Source organism: Petaurus breviceps, unplaced genomic scaffold, assembly GCF_028583685.1.
Source record: "Petaurus breviceps papuanus isolate PSGF00001 unplaced genomic scaffold, PetGlider_PUasm1.0 38, whole genome shotgun sequence".
Taxonomy (NCBI): Eukaryota; Metazoa; Chordata; class Mammalia; order Diprotodontia; family Petauridae; genus Petaurus; species Petaurus breviceps.
Genome location: NW_027186304.1, coordinates 104450894 through 104464546, shown reverse-complemented (window position 1 = coordinate 104464546; position 13653 = coordinate 104450894). Strand labels below are relative to the sequence as shown.

Below are 13653 nucleotides of genomic sequence, written 5' to 3'. Positions count from 1 at the left end.
TGACTGATTAAAGTAAGCTTGTTAACCCATTTTGAGTTGCTTTCCTTTAACAAAGCAGATCCAAGAACCTGTATTGGCGGCAAACCCTGAGGACGCTTGGGGTGCTTGCTGCTACAGCAATATAGTGCTAATGAGACAGTAAGAGATATTCATTATTTTTCCTACAGAAAATAGATGTTTCACACTTCTTGTTAAACTTATCTACCCCAAAACAGAGAACACATCCTATTTTCTGCAGTGGAATGATGGACATTACATGCTCTGTGATTCTTATGGGTAGCTAGGTGGTACAGTGGATAGAGACCTGGGCCTGGAATTGGGGAAGACCTGACACTTTGATCTCAGATATCTGCTAGCTATATGACCTTGGACAAGTCACTTAACCTCTGTCTGCCTCAGTTTCCTCAACTGTAAAATGAGAATCATAATAGTATCGTAACAGTGCTTCGCTCAATGGCTGGCACATGATAGATATTCCCTTTTCTTCCCCTCAGAGCAGCATCAAAACAAGTTTCAGAATCAAGAGTCGTAGGCCAGCAGCCATCCATCCCTACTGCTGTCAGATTCTTGGATCTCCTAAAGCTCACACCCATTATAGGCGCCAGAAAAAGAAAAAAAAAACTGTCAGCAGTAATATTTTTATATCTTCAGAGTCTAGTGAGACACTGTAAGTTAGTTCCCTAACCAGACAGTAAGTCAAAGATAAAGAGCAACCAAAGAGACAATGCTTCTTTCATGATGCTGTCCCCAAATGCCTCTAAATGCTCCTATCTCATTTGAGCTTCAGAACAACCCTGAGGGGTGGCTAGGTGACTTAGTGAATAGAACGCTGGCCCTGGAGTCAGGACTTGAGTTCAAATCTGCCCTCAGACACTTAACACAAATAATTAGTCGTGTGACCTTGGGCAAGTCACTTAACCCCAATTGCCCTACTTTCCCCCTCAAAAAAAAAAAAGAACAACCCTGGGAGGTAGATGCTATTATTAACCCCATTTTACAGATGGGGAAACCTAGGCAAACAGAGGTTAAGTGACTTGCCAAAGGTCACACAGTTAGGAAATCTCTGAAGCTGGATTTTTTTGATCTTTCTGATTCTAGGTCCAGTATTCTATCCACTGTGCTCCCTGGTCGCTTGAAACTCTTGGAGCCTCCTCTTCCTCATCCATGACATAGTGATAACAAAACTTGTCCTACCCACCTCACAATGTCATTGTGAGGAAAGCATTTTATAATATTTTGATGTGATTTGTTATTTTAGGTGATTAATAAATGTTAAATGGAATCAAATGAAAAATCATATTTATAGAACATTTCTCTGTTCACAAAGTGCTTTCTTTATGTAAGGCAAGGGCAGCATAAATCAGTTGATGTAGTCCTAGGATGAAGTTTTAATGTGTCAACAAGGTGTAACACCTTGTGATTCCTTTATAATGTGTGAATATTTTTTTTTCTGATGGAATGAAAAGGTGAAATCTCATTGTACAAACAGAAAATTAAGTTTGCCTTTGCAGTTATTTAAATAGCTAAGTCCTAAGGACAGCTAGTCAATTCAAGGGAGTTTCAAGTCAGAAGCCATGGAAAAAACAGACCTCTGAGAGGTTATCACTTTTGGTGGGAAGATGAGTGCTTTATTCTCTCTACCCCTGACCCCCATCAGCCATGGCTTTTTGAAGAGGAGCTATTCAATCAATAGGAGAAGCTATGTCAATAGAGGAATAGAAAGACACACTCCAGGGGCAGCCAGGTGGCTCAGCGAGTAAGATCACCGGCTCCAGTGTCGGGATGACCTGGGGATCAAATCCGGGCTCAGATACTTAGCACCACACCCACAAACAACTGGCTGTGTAACCTTGAGCAAGTTACTTAACCTCGATTGCTTTAAAAAAAAAAAAAGACATGCTCCAGACATAAACAAGTACAGGGAGAGTCAGCAACTTGAAGGAGGAAGCAGTTTCAAGAAATGCAGCTTGTAGCAGTGGACAAGACAGCTGGCTACATAGACAGGAGCAGATTCTTGGAAGCCAGCTGGTCTATCAGCCCAGCAATGTCTAAAGAGAGCTTCACAGGGACTAGAGGAAGAGAAAAAATACTTCCAGGCATTGGATTAGCAGGACTAGAAAGATGCTTTTGCCACATGGGTATATCCTACACATGTTTCTAACCACCATCGTACTCTAAGTTTGAGCCCACTCTTCCCTTGGAGGTGATACATACTTGTGAGAGATGACACCTCAGGTTTATGGGGACAATGCTTTGTAATACTGCTTGTACAAGCCACGTCAATAAAATGCCTTTGCTAAGAGGTAATTAAATCTATTGGCTGAATGTTAATGGCAAGCACACTGGTAGGGGCCTCATGAGCTTTTTATGTTAGAGGAGGATTACTGCTCTGGGCAGTTAGGGGTAATTCCTCAGAGGGTGTTAAATACAGCCTACTTACAACTCTGTGAAAAATAAGCAATATAAATATTATCATCCTCATCTTACACATGAGGAAACCGAAGCCCAGAGCAGTTAAGTGACTTTCCCCAGTAGTACAGAGTAAAGTGGCAGAGCTAGGGCAGACACTAGTACTCTCTCCATGTGATTTCTCTTGTGGAACTTCTTCAGTCTTTTAGTCTGGAAGCCTTTACTCTCAGAAACCTTCCTGTCTCCCTTCTGCCCCCTCCATGCCCTCCAACTCCCTTTAAATTGTCTCTGGTCTTTTCTATTTATCCTCACTCCTGTCATTGGAGAACAGTTGTCATTTTTGAAAATATCATCCCTAAGAGAGCATTGATATTTTCTTTGTCTTTTAGTCTGGTTTTTCCTTCAGCCCAAATGAAAACAGTGTATGGGGTACAGTCAGCTGTGCGATGAATTAAAAATATAAATAGTAATTTTCAATATTGCTCTCATATGCAGCAATCTAGGAGCTGTAATTACTAAACATCTCCAGTAAACGCTGCCTAGCAATTAAACCCCCCTGAATACCTCATTGTCCTGCTGACATCTAGAGAGTAATGTTGGAATGTTACCACCTCATTGAATCTCACTACTGTCCTTTATTATACAGATGAGAGGAAAGTTAGCCCAGACCAGAGGAGATGAGCTGGCTTTGGCTGCAGTTCAGATGTCGTGCTTAAAACATTTATGCAGTGCTGTGTACCCAGGGGGGTCTCAATAAATATTGAGGAAAAGAATAATGATGAATCACTTCTCTCAACAATTAGGAAATAGCCACAGTGCACCAGTATTTGGCAAGCCCCCGAAGGTAAGCATGCAAGTCTTTTGACAAATGTTCCCATGCTGAGTTCTCTGTGTAATATTGAGATTATCACAGAGTCCTGCCTTGAAGAGCCTCCTTCTGCTTGGACTCTCCAGGGGCTAGCTTTGTGGGGGAGGGAGTGAGGAGAAGGATTGCAGAACCTATCATCCAGAATATTGTAGACGAGATTGTAGAAGATTGTGACTCCATAGCTGAATCCACTTAGGAGAATTTGGGTCATTCCTTCTTTCAGGGTGGGGAAAGCTGATGAAGAGATGTACGGATAGTATGACCTACACACAATTGCTTTCCCTTTGAATAGACAGGAACGAAAATTTTGCTAACTAATAATTTTCTACATCCAATAACACGAGTCACCAATTCAAAGAAGGTGAAGATGTTTCTTCCCTTGGGAAATAAACATCTGTCCCATTTGTAGTATAACAACACTGTCATAAAAGTGACCAATTTCAGTAGAGTACAAGGCATGTCATCTCCACTATCTCCTTGACTCTGGTGCACACCTCACTGAGCTCTCCCAAGCCCAAGGCCATCTATGCCTAGGAGTGTTAGACTGCTATAAATAGACATCTTTCTTCCTTTTATGTTCCTGATGTAGGAGACAGATGAACTGCTGTGACTCCTTTTCATTCAATAATTCATTCCTGAATTTCTTGAATCATTTGCAAGGTAGGTGAATGAACAAGGTGATTGATGAATAAACAAGCATTGCAGAAAAATCACAACCCTCAGAGTGATGAGGGACCTCAGAGGTCCTCTAGTCCAGCCTCTATTTGGATGAGAATCTTGTCTACAAATCTCTGGCAGGTGGCTTTGACAAGCTTCCTCCTGAAGACCTCCACTAACCGAGAGCTCATCGCCTCCCCAGGCAGCACATTCTACTTTCCAATAGCTCTAATTGTTCTTTTTTTTCTTTTCTTTACATGGGGCTACAATCTGCTTCTCTTCAACTTGCTTCTAACTCTACTCTCTAGGGCTAATAATGGCAAGTCCAATTGTTTTTTTCCTATTTCTCTATTCCTGATTTCATCAACATCTTCTAGTCATCCAGGTTTGCAATACTAGAGCCATCCTTAATTCTTTATTCTCTCTAACCCCATCTATTCAATCAGTTGCCAAATCTTGTCATTTTTTTATCTCTATAACCTATCTCACATCCATCCCTTCTCTCCACTCATATAACCACTACTTTGCTTCTGGCCCTCATCTCTTCTCACCTACAGGATAGCTTCTTAATTAGTCTCACTGCTTCATAGCAACTCTGTGAGGTTGGTGCTATTATTGTCCCCATTTTATAGTTGAGAGAGCTGAGGCAAACAGAAGTTAAGTGATTTACCCAGGGTCCCACGGCTAGGACATTTCTGAGGCTAGAGTTGAACTCAAGTCTTCCTGACTCCAGGCCCAGTACTATAAGCCCTGAATCAACTCACTATATTATTGTATTAGCAAGCACCCTAGTACACCCATCATGGCCTGTTAGCATAGGTTCTTTGATCTACTTTTCTAAAGGAAAGACAGCTTCAAAGGGGTCAACAATCTTACTTTAATTACAGTGCAGTACAGTACAAAGAAGTGAGTATCCAAGAAAGAATTCAACAGACAGGACTCCAACTGTCTAAAGAGAATGATACAACCACTTACATATACCACCAGACTGGGAGAGCACCATCATCTGAGTCGTTGTTGAGCTCTTAACAAACGGCTACTCAGAGTCCTGTCCAGGGAATCAAAAGGTCCTTCTCAGGAACAAGCCCTGAACTACTCAGATGTGGGTGCTCTCCCGGTTCAGTGGTTTAAATAGGTGGATGTATTATTCTGTTTAGACACTGGGAGCCCTGTCTATTGGATTCTTTCTTGTATATTCAACTTCTTTCTACTTATCTGTAATTAATCTGTCTGCTAATTAAAGTAAGATCGTTAACCCCTTTAAAGCTGTCTTTCCTTTAGAAAAACAGATCAAAGAAACTGTGCTAGCAGCCCACCCTGTGTGCTAGTGTGGTTGCTAGTACAATAATGTGTAATAGGAATAGAAAGATAAATCGAGGCCACATGTGAAGAGCTTTGAATACCAAACATTGGAGCTTATATTTGATCCTAGAAGAAATTGGGAGCTGTTGGAGTTTATTGAGTGACACAGTCAAATCTGCATGTTGGAAAAGTTATCCTGGCACCTGTATGGAGGATGGATTAGAGCGGGACGATCCCCGTTAGAATTCCTAATTTCCTTCAAGACTCAATTCAAGTAAGCAGAATCAAGAGAACACTGTACGAAGTAACAACAGCATTGTGCAATGACAGCCTTTAATAGATTTGGCTCTTCTCAGCAATGCAAGGATCTAAGACAACTCCAAAAGACTCATAATAGAAAGTGCTCTCCACATCCAGAGAAAGAACTGTGGAGTCTGAATGCAGAGCAAAGTATACTATTTTCTCTTTTTGTCGTTGCTGTTTCTTCTAGTTTTTCCCTTTTGTTCTGATTCTTCTTTCACAACATGACTAATGTGGAAATATGTTTAATATGATTGTTCATGTATATATAGCCTATATTAGATTGTATGCTGCCTAGAGGAGGGAGGTGGGGAGGAAGAAAAAAATTTGGAATTCAAAATCTTATAAAAGTGAATGTTGAAAACTATCTTCACATGTGATTGGAAAAAAAATAAAATACCATTTAGTGGGAAAAAAAGACTCAACTCAAGCACCACCTTCCACATGACCTTTTCCTGATCCCTTCCTCCTTGCTGCTAGTGCCCCTCCCCCCATGCCATCAGCAATTGCCTCACCAATTCTGTGCGTATCTACATACATCCATGTTGGTTTCCTCCAAATGTCAGCTCCCTGAGTATAGGGGGGACTGTTCTGCTTTGATCTTTGTATCCCTAGCATCTCCCACAGTACCTGGCATGTAGCACGTGATTAATAAATACATGTTAACTGAGTCCCTGGGACAGCCCTCCAAATATGTGAAGAAAGCCATTACCGCACTCCTTCTGCCACGCCCCAAGTCTTCCAAACACTCCTAGTTCTTTCAGCTAATGCTTGTTAGCTCCGGGTGGCTCCGGGTCTCTCACCATGCTGGGGATCCTCACCAGGACCTGCCCCACTTTGTCAGCATCCTTGCTAAAAACTTCATTCAGTAGTTGAAATGACAAGAGCAGAATTCAGCTAGAATATAATTTATTTCCCCTCTTCCTGACACTATGGTCCTATTAATATAACCTAAGATTAAATTCATTTTCTTGACCTCCATGTCATGGTGGCTGTTGGAGCTACAGGACACTAAAATTCCCAGGCCTTTTTCACGAGAACTGTTCTCAGGTCAATATGCATTTATTAAGCACTTTCTGTGTGCCAAGCATTGGGGATATGCAGAAAGGTGAGTCACGTCTCCTCCAGGTGGTGCTTTTACAGTTCATTTTATTTCAACCCAATGGACTTTATGTTTATTTCTATTCAATTTCATCTAATTAGATCTACTTCTCCATAATTCTACCATGTTGAGGTATTTTTGAATCTAACTTGTATCCACTATATTAGCTGTATCTCCTAGCTCTGTATCATCTGGAAGTTTGAAATGAATGCCATCTGTGTCATGTTAAAAAATGTTCTCAGAATCATAGACATACCTAGAGGTGGAAGGGACCATAGAAACCATCTCATGCTGCCCCTCCTCATTTTATATATCATGAAACTGAGGCCCAGAGAGGTGATGTCGAATCAAGTCAACTAGCATTTATTAAGGACCTACTATGTGTCAGGCACTGTACTAAACACTAGGGACACAAAGGCAAAAAATCCAATAGCTGGGGGCAGCTAGGTGGCACAGTGAATAAAGCACCAGCCCTGCAGTCGCGAGGAACTGAGTTCAAATCCAGCCTCAGACACTTGACACACTTACTAGCTGTGTGACCTTGGACAAGTCACTTAACCCCAATTGCCTTGCCTTCCCCCCTCCAAAACACACACACACACACACACACACACACACACACACACACACACACAACCCAAAAATGCAATACTCCCCGCTCTCAAGGAACTCATGGTCTAATGGGGGAGATTACATGAAAGCAACTATGTGTAAGTAAGATATACACAAGATAAATTGGAGTTAATCTCTAAGGGAAAGCACAAAGATTAAAAAGGTTTGCAGAAGGTGGGACTTTAGCTAAGACTTGAATGAAGCCAGGGAAGCCAGGAGGTGGGGCTGAGGAGGGAGAAAGATCCAGGTATGGAGGACAGTCAGGGAAAATGCCTGGAGTCAGGAGATGGAGTATCCTGTACCTGAAAAGTTGTGAATGAGTTTAAAAGCCAAATAGAGGATTTTATATTTGATCTTAGAAGTAATAGAGAATCCACGGGAATTTATTAAATGGGGGCGGGAATGACATGGTCAGACCTGAGTTTTAGGAAGATCAGTTTGACAGCTGGGTAGAGAGTTTGGAATGGTGTGGAAAGGGAGTTAAGGCAAGAAGACAAACCAGCAGGATGTTGCCACAGTCCAGGTGTGAGGCGATGCCTGCACCAGGTGAGGGCTTTCACCAGGGTGGAGGCTGCATCATAGGAGAGAAGAAGGAATGTATGAGCGATGTTGTGAAGGAAAAAATGACAAGACTTGGTAAGTGATGGGATATGGGGGGAGGAGAGAGTGAGAATCAAGGATGCTATCTAGTTATGAGCTTGGGTGACTGGAGCCAGTAATAGGTAAATTGGGAAGAGGGAAAGAGGGGGGGGAAATAATGAGTTCAGTTTTGAATATGTTGTGTCTAAGATGCCTCCAAGACTTGAAGTTTGAGATGTCCAATGCTTTTTCACTTGGAGATGCAAGACTGGAGGTCAGGAGAGAAATTAGAACTGGACAAAGAGATCTAAGAATCATCTGTACAGAGATGATTGACTCTAAGGGAACTGATGAGATAACCAAGTAAGAGAATAAGGGAAAAGAGGAGAGGCCCTAAAACATCACCATGGTGGGGACACCCATGGTTAGTGGGAATGAATCCAGCAAAGGAGACTGAGAAAGAGCAGCCAGACTGGCAGGAAGAGAACCAGGAGTGACAAATGTCACAAAAACCTAGAGAAAAGAACATCCAGTTGGAGAGTGATCAACAGGGTCAAAAAGCTTCTGAGGTCAGGAATAATGAGGATTAAGAGAAAAGCCAAGGGGATGGCTAGGTGGCACAGTGAATAGAGCACAGGCCCTGGAGTCAGGAGGACCGGGGTTGAGATCCGGCCTTAACACTTAACACACACACACACACACACACACACACACACACACACACACACAAACCTAGCTGTGTGACCTTGGGCAAGTCACTTAACCCCAATCACCCTCCAAAAAGCAAAAAAAAAGAGAGAGAGAGAAAGAGAAAAGCCACGGTGATTATTGAAGGTGGGATGAGAACCTAGTTCTACTGACTGGAGAGCCAATGATCTTTCCACTACACCATTCTGTCTTTTATACAGAGCTATTAAGTGCTCTGGGGGTCATTTCATCAGAGGCCTCTCTACAGGTTGGCATTGATCCATTAGGAATTCATATTTGGCCCCAGTATTTGCTTTGTACCTACTCTGAGATAGGTTCTATGAAGCATCAGTACCTTGAAACTTGACCAAGGACCAAAGAATTCAGCCAGTTTCAGTGTGACCCAGATTTTCTCCTTGCCAAGCTGCAAAAACAACACTCCTGTTGCCCAGCACATGGCTTCGCTCCAGGTGACCAGGGGGAGATCAGACTGACTGATGGGGTTCGTTGTTGGCCTAGAAACTTGATTTGTCAAAAGTTGAAGAAAAAGAAGAGGAATCTCAGTCAGTCACTAAGGCATTAAGAGCTGGGAAATAAGATCTATGAAAAAAGGTTAAAGACACTGAAGTTCTTTATCCTATAGATAAGAAAGCTCCATTACAAAGAGTTTTATGGTGGATGATGATGACCTCCTCTCCACTGAGGGCAGAGCAAGAAGAAATGTGCTTAAACTACAACATAATGAATTTAGATAAAAGAAGGAAGAATTTCCTGGCATTAAAGGTTGTTAAACATTGGATTGGGTTACTGGGCTAGGCTGGGGAATCTCCTTCTCTAGAGGGCTTGCTTTATTATTTTTTTAAATAGGATAAATTGGTTGAGATAGAACTATGGCTGGAGATGAGGGAAATGATCTCAAATGTCCCTTTAGCCCTGACTATAAACAATATGTTTTTCCTTTAGCCCTATAGCAAAATTGTGCGTTAAGTTTCACTAGGGTATTAGCTTCAGGTTTATAATAAAAAGCAGAATTAGAGTGGCATTGTAGAGACATTAACATTAATGAGAGACCTTTATCTAAAAAAGGAGAAAATCCAATTTCTTGTTTGTCATACATGAAATCTCCCTGTGAGGATGAGAGTTTTTGTCTGAACATTCATCCCAGGGGGACAAGTGTCCAAAATAGGAAAAAAAAAAAATAGATCTATCTGATGACATCCTTTTGTCATTCTGACTTGTGTGGTTTGGTTGGAGGCAGACATCAAGGCAAAATCTTGCTGAAAAAGGAAGATCTTGAAGAGAAAGGGTAGTTCAGGAAGGAAGCATCTGAACAAATATAGATATGAATAGCAGTCAGAGAGAACAGGGCTCCACCCTTTATATAAATTGAATGAGGAGAGATCAAACCAGGGCAGAGGAATCACACACAGAAGGAAGCCTGGCTCTGAGGCTGGGTCAGAGGCGACACAGCTGTTGGAAGGTGGAGACTGTGAGAACTCTAACATTTATCCCCATCTTGGAAGCTGTTGATGAGCTTCCTGCACTGTATTGAAATGTCTGATCTTTTAACTTCTATAAAGACATTCCAAGGAAGCCCTTGATATTTTTTCTTGGTGCAGTGAACTTAACTAACATTAACAGAGAGTTCAAGGCAACCCCAGCAAGGCTTGAAGGGAAGATAAAAACCTCTCTTCTTTCATGGTAGAAGTTTGTGGTTTCCCTGCAGAAATGCTGGTCTAAGTTTTTAGTCTCTAGAGTGAGCAAAGAAAGAGTAGGGAGGGCTAGGGCCACTGAGTCACGCTGGCACTAGGAGTCCTTATTATGTGAGGGGCTTAGAACCAAGCAGGCTTGACTTCTGTTCCATTCTGTTTCTAAACATTCTCTAGGACACTCATCCCTCACAGTTTCAGTCCTACTGACTTCAGTCTCTTCTCTTCTACATCTCTAGCTTCCTTTTCTCCTTTGGTTTTTCCTTCTGTTCTTTTTTAGGACCTTTTCCCCTGGTCTTATGCTGGCCTCTACCCATCTCATTTTCTCCTCCCCATTCACACGTGTTTCACTTCTGTTCCCAATTTTTTCTTCTCACATTCTTTCTTCTCTTGCCAGAGGTGTTACATCTACATCTGCCCCTACTCATCCAGGGCAGAGCGATTGTGGGAAAGGACTCCCCCACAATCCAGTGTGGCTTCAGTTATTTCAGCCTTGCCTTTTCCAAAAGCCTGTTCCAGTTACAGTACAATGAATACATTGTGATCCTTCTGCATCAGAAAACTTGACATGTCATTAATTGGAATGTTTACTTTTTTTTCACTGTAAGATGGATGTGGAATAATTGATTACATCCCTATGAACAGAAGGGACACATGCAGGAGAGGGTATTTAGGGGAGAAAAACAAACCATACGAGCACAAATTGGGGGATTTCTGGCAAAGTGCAAGTCTAGCAGAATGTTATCTAGGCCTCATTGAGTACAAGTTAGATGTGAATTCATAATGCAGCATGAGGCAATCTCCCCATTATAGGTCTGCCCTAGGCAGACCTTTATTAGAGTTTCAGGTCTGCCTCCATAATTAAAGAGTAATCAGAAGAATCTGACTTAGTTTCAGAGGCACAGATAAATTAAAGTTTTAAAGATTAAAAACCAATGAGCAAAAATGAAAGGACATGGAATTATTCAACCCAGAGAAGAGAAGGCTGAGCGATGATTTAGTTAAGAGCCTTCAGGTACTTGAATGAATGGTAATTCTTCTATTGCTCTTTTATTCATTCAACAAGCATTTATTAAGAACAGAATCTGTGGCAGGCATGGGACCATGCACCAGGAAGATAAAGACAAAGATGAAAAGTCTCTAGATTCAAGGAGACTTCATTTCATTTGTGGGGAAATGACATGAACAAAGCCTCATGTTGGAGGTGGCACATAAGCTGAGCCCTCCAAGGAGCTAGGGACTCTGCAAAGCAGAGGTGAGTAGGAAGCATGTTTTGGGAATGGGAGATTGCCATGGAAAAAGCTTGCAAATGGCCAATGGAATGTCATGTGTGAAGAACAGCAAAGAGGTTGAAATGAGCTAGAATGCTGTATATGTTACAGAAAGTAAATGTCCAATTAAGTCTGGATAAGCAGGCTGTGGGCAGATTGGGAAGGCTTCACATTTTCAAGAGAGGCATTTCTGATTGTTCTAAGCAAGAAGGCGCTACTGGGACTTTTAAAGCAATACACTGACACGATCAGACATACTGTAGATATATCAGCTGGGCAACCAGTGGAGGATGGATTGGAAAGAGGAGAAGCTAGAAAAGGGGAGATCCATTAGGAGGCCATTGCCATAGTCAAAGGGAGAGGTGATGAGGGCCTGAGTGATGGGGAGGGTGGTAGCTGTGGGATGGACAAATGCCAGAGCTGCTGTGGTGATAGAATCAATGACGATAAAAAAAAATAAAATAAAATAAATTTTTAAAAAGCAAAAAAAATAAATTTAGAAAAAACGAGTGGCTAGGTGGCTCAGTGAATAGAGCACCGGCCCCGGAGTCAAGAGGACCAGAGTTCAAATCCGGCCTCAGACACTTAACACAAAAAGTGTATGACCTTGGGCAAGTCACTTAACACCAATTGCACTCCAAAAAAAAGGGCAAAAAAATAAATAAATTTAGAATCAATGAAGATGTAAAACTGATTAGGTAGAGTGCAGCCTGAAGTCACCCAATCTCCCCAGAACCCTGAAGATCAGGGAGATGGGGGTACAGGCTAGACTCCCAAGGATCACCATGGTCTGATTTATCCTCCTACAGAACTGAGCAGGGAGGACCTGCCTGACCAAGTGGGACATGCAGTTTGATGATGACAAGAAGCAAAAGCTGATCAAAAAGGTTGTCACAGTCCAGGATGTCAAGCACACCGACTTTGTGGAATTGCGCAACTTCAAGTTAATTTATTGACTTCATTCTGGCCTCTACATCAGCATCTGTGTAGCTGTCAGTGACAACTTGATCTACCCAGAAACCATCTGCAATTTCCTGGAGGTCTTAAATGAATATTTCCACAATGTCTGTGAATTAAACCTCATCTTTAACTTCTGCAAGGTTTACACAGTGGTGGATGAGAGGCTCCTGGCTGGGAAGATCCAAGAGACAAGCCAGATGAAAGTGCTGAAACAGCTTTTGATGCTGCTGTCCCTAGAGTGAGGTGGTGTTCAACCCTGGACATCCTCTGCCAACCCCTTCCTCTTCTTCCTCCTCCAACTCTCCAGAAGATCGCCCGAGTTTACTATCTGAGACAGTGGAATCACACTGTGTCTGAGATCAGGAAGAGGAGAATCCTTGTGAGTGGTGCCATACACCCTGGTAACCCTGCTGTTCTGGCAGTGATGGTGTAAGCATGTGAGTTGTCTGCATATCTGTACGTATGGGTGGGTATATGTACATATGCATATATCTGGAGCTTCCAGCAAAGTTGTGGGCCTGGCCTGGGGGAAAAAACCGTTGGATATGGGTGGCGAGGGAGAGAGAAAATTTGAGGATAACTCCGAAGCTGTGAATCTCAATGTCTGTCCTTTCATTACTTATTTATTTTAAACATTCATTTTTTAAAATTTTGAGTTCCAAATTTTCCCCCTACCTTCTACCCCTCCCCCATCCATTGAGAAGGCAAGCAATGTCATATCAATTATACATGTTGTTGTTCAGTTGTTTCAGGCGTATTTGACTCTTCATTACCCCATTTGGGGCTTTTCTTGAGGCCAGATTTGAACTCAGGAAAATGATTCTTTCTGATTCTAGACCCAGTATTTCTATCCACTGTACCATCTAGCTACCCTAATTATACATGTAAAGTCATATAAAACACATTTCTATGTTAGCTATGTTGCAAAAAAAAAAAAAAGCAAGAAAAATAGAGAAAGAAAAAGGTATGTTTCAACCTTCACTGAAGAGTTCATAAAAAAAAAGTTCTCTCTCTCTGGAGGTGGATAACATTTTTCATGATGGGTCCTTTCAAATTATCTTGGATCATTATCTCCATCAGAGTAGCTAAGCCTTCCACAGTTGATCATCATTGAAATATTGCTGTTACTGTGTACAATGTTCTCCTGGTTCTGTTCACTTCACTTTGCATCAGTTCATATGAGTTTTTCCAGGCTTT

The 13653-nt window shown here is 41.9% G+C and overlaps 1 pseudogene; it reads left to right on the top strand.

The window, feature by feature from the left end:
- The first annotated feature begins 12281 nt into the window (after positions 1–12281).
- LOC138170209 (AP-2 complex subunit sigma pseudogene) lies at positions 12282–12698 on the top strand (annotated as a pseudogene).
- The last annotated feature ends 955 nt before the right edge of the window (positions 12699–13653 follow it).